Below are 9,908 nucleotides of genomic sequence, written 5' to 3' on the forward strand. Positions count from 1 at the left end.
ATCAGTGGAAAATTAGATCACAAAATGAGCCCAAGAAAACATAAGTATCAAGCAAGCCAAGACTTGGTCAAATGCAAAAAACCCCTTACAATGTTGGGGTTGAGGGGAACCCCATTACTGTAAAAATTCCCCCCCATCATATCAAACTAGAGAACGTTGCCAACATATAGGAAGATTATACAGTTGATGAGGTGGCGAGGAGCATACCAAGGATAAATGCTGGTTTCGAAGATCACCAGGTGGATTGTCAACCTACCATGATAAAATTGGAAGATAAGCTATTTAACCAGAATATATCTATTTTAGTAGATCTGGGAGCAAGTTTAAGTTGTGTCATTTACAGACTTATAATTTAAAAACCCCTGGTTGGTACAATTAGCTACTAGAGCAAAGAGAATAGTGTCTGCTAAGGTACTAGATTTCTCTGTCGAAATAGGAAAGCAACCAATTAAGGTCAACTTAAATGTACTACCCTTAGGGTCTTATGACATGCGAATTGGGATGGACTGGTTGGAAGGACATTGGTACTTGGTGAATTGTAAAGAGAAATATATTAGTTTCCTCACCGAAGATGGTACTAGGTAATAAATCCAAGTAGTTAAGTAGCCAATAAAATTATGTCCTATTACCACCTCAAAATTAGGAAAATGTGTTAGGAAGGGTTGTTTGATATATATTGTCCAGGTTGGGTATTCTAATGTTAACTACAAGACAACTACTTTAGAAAGCATACTAGTCATTGAAGACTTTCTTGATGTGTTCCCTAAGAACATCCCAGGACTGCCCCTAAAATGGGAAATTGACTTCACTGTAGAACTAGTTCATGGGGTTGTCCTAGTGTCAAAATCTCCCTACCATATGAGCATACCTGAGCTAACAAAGCTCAAGATGCAACTGCAAGAATATCTTGACAAAGGTACAACCTCCCAAGCGTGTCACCATGGGAACTTCAGTACTATTTGTGAGGAAAACAGATGGAACTTTAAGACTTTGCATTGATTATAGGTAGCTAAACAAGTCCACCATCAAAAATAAGTATCTGCTGCCTCGAACCGATGATTTATTTGATCAAGTTAAAGGCATTGTAGTCTTCTCTAAGATCAATTTATGATCAGGTTACCACCAAATTCGAGTAAGGGAAGAAGAAATTTGTAAGACAACATATAGAACCTATTATGGTTAGTATGAGTTTGTTGTCTTTCCATTTGGACTAGCCAACACGCCAATGAAATTTATGAGTTTGATGCATGGTATTTTTCACCCATTTCTGGACAAATTTGTCTTGATATTTATAGATGATATTCTGGTTTACTCCTGAAATCTAGAAGAACATAAAGAACATTTACAAGTTTTACGAGAACATAAATTATATGCTAAATTTAGCAAATGTGATTTCTACAAAGACCAAATCCAGTACTTGGGGCACGCCATTTCAGCTGAAGGCATAGCTTTTGACCCCAAAAATATCAAAACCATTATGGAGTGGTTGGTACGTAAAAATGTTGTAGATATACAATCTTTCATGGGTCTGGCAGGATACTATCATCCTTTTATTAAGGGATTCTCCCTACAGAATAAAGGGAGGGATTTCAAGTGGATGACTGATTATCAACGAAGTTTGAACAACTGAAACAATTATCAATCACTGCCCCTATCTTAATGATTGCTGACCTAGACAAGGAATTTGTGGCCTGCATAGATTCCTGCCAAGAAGGGATAGGGGGAATGTTGATGTAGGAAGGGAGGGTGATGGCTTACGAATCTTAGAAGTTGAAGGAACATGAGTAGAGATACTGTGCTTATGGTTTGGAATTAATTTTTGTGATCCATGCACTGAGGGTATGGAGACATTATCTACTGGGAAAGAATGAGAGATCATAACAGTTTAACCAATATTTTTAGGCAACCTAATTTGAATGCATGTCAAGCAAGATGGAATTATTTTCTCGGCGAATTTGACTTCGCCATATAGAATTTAAAAGGAAAATAAAATCAAGTATTGAATGTATTAAGTATAAGGGTGCATTGTGTCTATGAAATTTACTACAACTAGATAGAATTTAATCTTTCTAAACAGATTAAAGAAGCTTCCCCAAAAAATCCAAAGTATCAATTTTTATGGTAGAAAATCCATCATACTAAAAACCTTGAAAAACTATCTAAATATAATATTAATAAGGACCAATTACTAACTTTTAGAGGAAGAATATATGTTCCCAACCAGATTTCAGTCAGACAACTAATTCTGGATGAATTTCATAGAAGTCCTTACGCTAATCATCATGGCTATCAAAAAGTATTCTCAACGATAAAGAAGGATTGCTTTTGGCCGATTATGAGAAGAGACATTGTGGAATATTTGGCCAAATGTTTGGAATGCCAACAAGTTAAAGTTGAGCATCACCATTCCACCAGACATCTACGCCCACCATCCATTATTGAGTGGAAATGGGAAGTTATTATGCTAGATTTTATAGTAGGACTACCTGTTGGCATTATGACAAATGTGTTGTCTTTGATGGAAGCCTACACTATGAGTTTTCCTTGATAACAAGATGATTTTACAAGCTAGTATACATGTGACAAAGAGTTTGGAAAAAGGCGTAGTAGTCCAGAGACAAAAGAATGATGAAGGTGATGTTTTGAGAAATACAAAAGGGTTTTGTGAAGCAAAGTCGTGTACACATGTGGGTATGGAGAAGAGAAAGCGTGTACAATTTCCACACCATGTTATCCTAAATACCAGGGATCTTTACCATGGTATTGGACCACAGTAATGAGTGCAACAATGGATCTTTGATCCTGTCCAGGAATACAATTGGCATTAATAAGGATTTCTCCCGCGGTATTGGATAAGTCCTAACCTATATAAGGATATGAATATCAATGTGTTCAATGTGCAAGTAATGGGTATTGATGAATTGTTTGATCTCAAATAAGGTTGCACAAGGAACGTAATGTGGGATCATATATTTTAGATCTGAAATGACTACATGAGTTGCTTATGGGTTGATCTGTGATAATAATGTTCTAACATATGTTTGTTACTGGGTTTGCCAAGATTTGGGTTTGAATGAAGTTCTATTGTGCAGAAAAGGAATGAGTCAATAATTACATATCTTTATGCAAGTTTGTCTCAGAAAAAGCGTGTACATACACAAGTCTTCCTCTAGGTAGTCGTCTGTCGATTCTACAGTATGGACAAATCTATATGTGGGTATGCTTCCAGAGTCCAAGAAAATTCTTATTTATTCAATAATGTTGTTAGAGGTGCTGTTATTCTCCCATAACTCTTGAAAAACTTGCGATAATGCCCTGTCAACCTGAGTAATCCTAGAAGATGCTTTAAGTTTGTGGGGATTTTCCATTTCTTAATAACTTTAATTTTGGTAGGGTCTACCTTAAAACCCTCATGAGATACAATATGACCCAAATATTCCACCTCCTGTACTCCAAAGAAACATTTGGAGGTTTTTGCATATAATTGTTTCTCCCCCAACAGTTTGAGCACCTTGTCAACATGTTGAACATGATCCTTCCAAGAATTGTTGTAGATTAGTATATCATCAAAAAATACTAACACAAATTTTCTAAGGAAGTGTTTGAAAATGGAATTCATCAAACCTTTAAATGTGGAAGGTGCATTGGTAAGTCCAAAAGGCATGACCAAAATTCATAATGACCTTCATGAGTTTTGAATGTTGTTTTCAGAATGTCTTCAGTCTTCATTCCAATTTCATGATATCCTGAACAAAGATCCAACTTGGTGAAGTAAATTTCTCCAACTAATTCATCTGACAACTCATCAATGACAGGAATGGTAAATTTATCTTTAATAGTGAGCTTATTGATCTCCCTATAATCTAGGCACATGGGCCATGATCCATCCATCTTGTACACCAATATTACTAGAGCAGAGAAAGAACTTTCACTAGGTTGAATTATACCGACCTCTAGTATTTATGCAACCAAAAGTTTAATTTCACTCTTTTGGGCATAGGGATATATGTAATGCATAATGCTTGGAGGAACACTTCCTGGAATCAAGTGAATAGCATGATTATAATCATGAATGGGTGGGAGGCCTTTAGGAGTCTCAAATACCCTGGAATGATTGTCTAAGGCTGTAACATCCCTGGTGAAAATTTCATGTAATAAAATTTAATAAAGGAAAAATAAGACCACAGTTAATGGACACTTATTCCAAGTTGAATGTTGGGCAAAGATATCCTAGTCGGCATCACTAGATGTGTTTATGTCTAAATGAAATTGGAAAAGGCAAAGGAAAAGCCATTAGAAAGGTAAAAAGGCATTTTTGGCACACTATTTATGAAAATGAAGGAAAATAGGAGAAAAGTAAGGTGAAAGGTCATAGGTTGCATGTGAGGAGGAAATTGAAGGAAAATAATGGAACATGAAGAAAATAGAGGCCTCATTGATACAAAGGCTTATAAGGATCAGTTTGTACCTGTTGTCAGTTCAGTTTTGGAGCTCTCTCATTATTCCCTCTCTCTCTCACACTCTTGGACACTTAGAGTTTTCTTGGAGCACTCTAGCTTTGGATCAAGGGAGGAAAAGTAAACAATGTGAAAGGAAGGAAAGCAAGGATCAAGCAAGGAATAGTAGAATCAAGTAGCTTCAGTAGGAATACTTGTAGGTAACATATTGCACATGCGATTTCCTAATTGGTTTTGACATGCATGGAATTTCATGTTGGTGTATGGTTCTCTTGTTAGCGATGGCATGGTTTTGTCAGTTTATGATAGTGGTTTTTAGCATAGCATTGATTTTTTCTAGATCTCATAGTGTGTTGGGATGTTTATATCGGTTTTGAGCTTTAGATTTTCCGAATGAAATTCAGAATCTAGGGTGGAGATGGTCTCAAGCTTCATTCCCAAAGGCCTAGGAATCCCTTAACCAGTTTTGACAGGATACACAGTAAATCCCGAGGGAGGTGTCTTAGTCTAGGGCCTAGTGATCCAGGGTTGGATTGTGATAAATCTTGAGATAAAAGGAGATGGAAAATTCCTCAAGGATAGTGATGGATTCCGGATGGCATTCCAAGTTCGATTCAGTTTTGTGATCAGAGCACCAGTTTTGGTGTGATAACGGTTTGGTGAGGGCGGAAGGGTTTAACCTCTGTATTCCCTAAGTTGTTTTTGGATTGGTTTATCCATGAGATTCAACATTCATTATTGGAATATGGCACAAGGGTGACTGGTTGAAAGAAATATTTGGTTCAGTCATGTCTACAGTTGGGTGGTATGTGGAAGTCCCGAACTTGGTCAGATTTGCCTATGATTAATGGAAGCTATGTTCTCTTTCTTTTGTGCTTGTTTATATGTGGATTTAATGCATTTTATATCACTATTATTTCCATGGTTTTATGTTGGTTATAAGCATGGTTAATTAACTAGTTCATTTCATGGTTATTTAATGCATTTACTTGTAATGGTTAAAATGATGGATGTAAGACCTAATTGATGTTATAACAGTTCAAGGGATAAGGCAGTGATCCTTCTTTTCATGTTTCATAAGAGTTTTCAATCATTCATGCTCTGTCTTGTATTCTAGACATGTAGATTACATTGATTCCAAGCGTTTGAAAATATGTCAATGCCAATTGGGGATGGTTAGGCCCAGTCCTGAAGTTGATTTTCCATTTATTAGTCTTTTCACCACGTGTTTAATAGATTCTAGACCTTACAACAAGTTTTGGGTAGTGGTCCTAATTTTGGGCTTGAAAAGTGCCTTAAATTCTCCAAACGTTGGTATAGGTATGCTGGGAGAAGTCCTTGGATGCAAGCATGTCAGATTGTGGGAGCATCCAGAGATCTCAGGATGCTAACATGCCCATGACATGGGATCTTCCAAAGATTGAATAACTTAAAACGCAGTGGGACCCAGGGGAATGATATCTTTATGGTTGGGATGGCTCTTGGGAGTGTTGTAGCTGATGTGGAAGGTATGTTTGATGTGTTTCCGTTGATTCCATTTCCTTAAGTTCACCCAGGAGGTTGAATCCAATCATAATGGCCTCTCGTTGCATGTTTACCCCAGTTGGTTGGTTACTTGGGTAGATGCGGGAGGAGTGGGTTATAGAGTGGTATCAAAGCGGATTGCACTCTCTTTGGGTCATATCTGATACAACAGAGTGGTACCAGAGCATGGTTCACCCCTTAGACTGGATGGGCTGTGTGTTAGTCATGCATTGATATCAGTTGCACGTGTTAGTCATCCTTGTGGTCTATGTGCTTGTTCCATATGCATCGTGTCGGTCATGGTTGTAGTGACGTGGACATGTGAAGGAAGGTGTTGTTGTTGTGCACTGTGTTGTATGTTTGTTGTTCTTTTCATGTAAGATGTGCAATATGATGCAACTACAAATGCATTAAGGACAAACTGGGTGTCACTATTTTCATTCCATAGTTGCGGCATATCCTTTGTAAGGTTATTGTTCCAAACATGAGAGAGTTTTCATTCCAATAAAATCATTGGTTACTTCAATGTACTTTGTATTGCTAGGATGTAATCAAATCTAGTTAAATGCATTTCATCCAAAATTTGGTCAAAAATATTATTGCTATAATATTTTTTTCTCTTCTAAGATGTTATACAACAATTTTTATTTTTCGTCTAATGTCTCATCTATAGACCAATTGGTTCAATAATTTTCATGCTTCTCAAGGGTGGCATTGGGAAATTGTATATACAATGTGTGCCTTTTTTCTTAAAACCTTTTTTATGATGGTGTTCATGTATTTTTGCAAGCTCTCAATCAAGGTGGTCTATGTTACAAGTTAAATAATTTTCAACAAAGTTTTAAATATTAGTGTTACTATTGACTCCATATATTGGTGCATTTTCTACCCATAACAACCCATGTTCATGTTCACTTCCTCTATTTTTGAATTCAGTTACAAAGTAGAAATACATTCTCTCCAAAGAATTTTTCTCTTGAGATATCATTTTCTTTAATATTGTGCCTATAATAATGAGTACAAGTTACTATTTCTTGTGAGATAGTAAATATTACAGTTTCTATTGTTTCAATATGTTTTTTTTTTACTTTGTCATGTAATCCGGTCAACGCATTGACCAATGGAGTCCACTGGTGTTCAACGCTTGTAAATGTGACGAAGAAATTCGGTGGGCCTTGTTGACATATTGTTGCAAATATATTTTTCTTCATTTGTTGTAGGAAATCAAGAGAAGTACTTATGTGCTTCAAACCCATCTTACCAATGTCACTTTTAAGAAGGTTCTCCAAGTTTGACTTGTATTTAACATCATTTTCCAATAACTTTCTTCCTTTTAATTTCCATTTTCTGATTCTCAATTAAATGCATGAAAGGACTTGCTCAATTATTATTCACAATATTTTGAAGAAGAAACTAGTTGCTTGATAAGAAAAATCACCACTATAGTGCATTAACTCCCATTAAACTATTTTTTGGTAGGGAAATATTTCTACAATGTCACTATCACATGGGGACTCTCCAAAGAAAAGGGTTGGGAAGTTCATTTCCTTTGCATATTTGTCTCTAAAAACTCCAAGGGGGTGTTTCCTTTTAGCAGGACCAAGTTCAATAAGCTTGCCTTATAAATCATGGATGCATTTGGACCCTATGTATCTATGAGTGTTTCATTTTCTAAATCACTATGTGTTTCACTCGTGTTTTCAGTGTCAACATTTTTAATTGGAGCATTCAAAGTAGTTGATTGTAAGACGTTGTCCCGGTTTATATTTATGCATATGTTCTCAACTCTATAAAGGTGCCATGAGCATAGTTATTTTAATTCTTTAATGACACTATGCATGCAAAATTTTCCTGTTTTAAATGCATTTTTGTACACTAGCCATGTTTTCAATGCAACAACAACAGTTGTTGTATCTTCCATAGATTGTGGAAATTCAATTTTGAACAATGTTTGTTTGGAGAGCAACATTGATAGTCGATCTTGTTAAGCCCATTTGTGATCATTTGTACCCCCATTATATTATTTGTGCAAATGAAATTCTTAATGCCACAAGACGTTAGTCAATTTATGAGAGTGTAGTTACAATTGGAAATCACATGTTTTGCCTAATGTTCTCAAGTGAAACAGACTATATCAATTTTCCACTTTAAAGTGCTCTTTTGTAAATTTTTCATATTACCTTTTTGTGCAAAATTTTCATATTAATTTTTTGTACAAATTTATATGATTTTTAGATAAATTTACATATATTTGTTGCAACTCTTGTCCAATGCTTGCCATATATTTTGAAACTCCAATTATTTACATATTATACTTTTCCTCTCAGGTGTGTCTTCTTTCTTGTCTAACTAAATTGTTAAGGGATTTTTCTTGGATAAGTAATGATGTTTCCCTTGCAAGCCTTGTTTGCATGGATTTTTATGGTTTTTTGTTTCTAAATGCACTAGTTATTTTAATCTATGGACATTGATCATTTTTTTTTTCTTTGGTCTTTGTCAACATAGTCCTATGTTGTGTGTTCAAGGAGGTTGTTTCCAATGGTACCATATGACAATGCACATTTCTTCTATTGCTATATCCATCCATTACCAAAGGTGCATAATGGGTGTGCAGTGGACCTATTTAAAATGACACTGTATTATATGTTTGATTTGAAATATTTTTGCATGGGAAATAATTGACAATGTTTCTAGTTACAAAGGACCATTCTTGTATCTTTACTTTGTGTTGAAAATGCAACAAGATGATGGAGCTTAGTGAAAAGAAGTCGCCTTCACTAAGTGGGCCCGCAGGCTATTTTTGGCGCAAAGTCTATTTTTAGATCATGGTCTATGAGTTGCAGGATGCTATTTATGGATGATTAGTCATGTTGGTAAAAATAGATGGACCTCTATTTTTAGACATATGAGCGGAGTCTATTTTTAGACTGCCAGTCAAAAAATAGAACAGTCGAATATTATTAGCTCTTAATAATATTTGGACTATAAGCATTATCTTATCCTCTTGCAGCACTTTAGTTCAAGCTATGGATGTGGTACATGCAACTTCCAGAAGGAAATACGCTTTTCCTATGGGTTAGATGAGCTATTGCATGATGGACTTCAGTTAGAACTCAAGTGATTGAGTTTGGTGGAGTTGATTGAGGAGTTGATGGAGTTGTATTCAGTTTGACTTAGTTGAACTAGTTGTATTTAGTCTAACTGCCAAATACACTAGTGATGAGTGATGTGAATTAATTATTAATTAATTCACTAATTTTTAACTCATAAATCAACTAAAGAATACGTCAGTTAACTCAGTGCATGGACAGTTTAGTGGAGACAAGTGTTAGAGGTGGGTGAAAGGGTGAGACTACTATCAGTTGTGACTATAGCTGTGCATGAGATTTGAACAATCATTGATTGAGATTTCCAATGAGGATTGCACAGTACAAGCCAAGGGAATTCGAACTTGGATTTGATCTATTCTCAACTTGGATTGCACAGTAGAGGCAGGAAAACAGTGGAGGAGATTTGAACCTGTGACTTGTTCAGATCTGAGCTAGTTTTGTGTGTAGCATGTGGAGACAGTACTGAGTACTTGTGAGGAGTATTGTACTATGTATTGTTACATGTTCTCTATCATTATAATGTACAGATAGTTGGGGTTTTCAGCTGTATGCTTTCACCATTACATACTGCGTTGATATGTGTGATTGATGTTTTCAATATGTGCATGCGATTGTTTTTAATTTGGCAAATTGATTATCAATGGTAGAGGAGGTTATGTATTATGCATGAATTCCACAAATAGTGTATAATCAGGATAATCTCTGTGAATAAGTGTTATATTATTGAAATTTCTACATGGTATCAGAGCGAAGTTGATCATCAGATCTATTATTCAGAAAGTGATTACATTTTATTTCTTCAGGCAGAGTCTGTAAT

Source organism: Pinus tabuliformis, chromosome Q, assembly GCF_031772625.1.
Source record: "Pinus tabuliformis cultivar Carrire ecotype Pingquan chromosome Q, CPIR1, whole genome shotgun sequence".
Taxonomy (NCBI): domain Eukaryota; kingdom Viridiplantae; phylum Streptophyta; class Pinopsida; order Pinales; family Pinaceae; genus Pinus; species Pinus tabuliformis.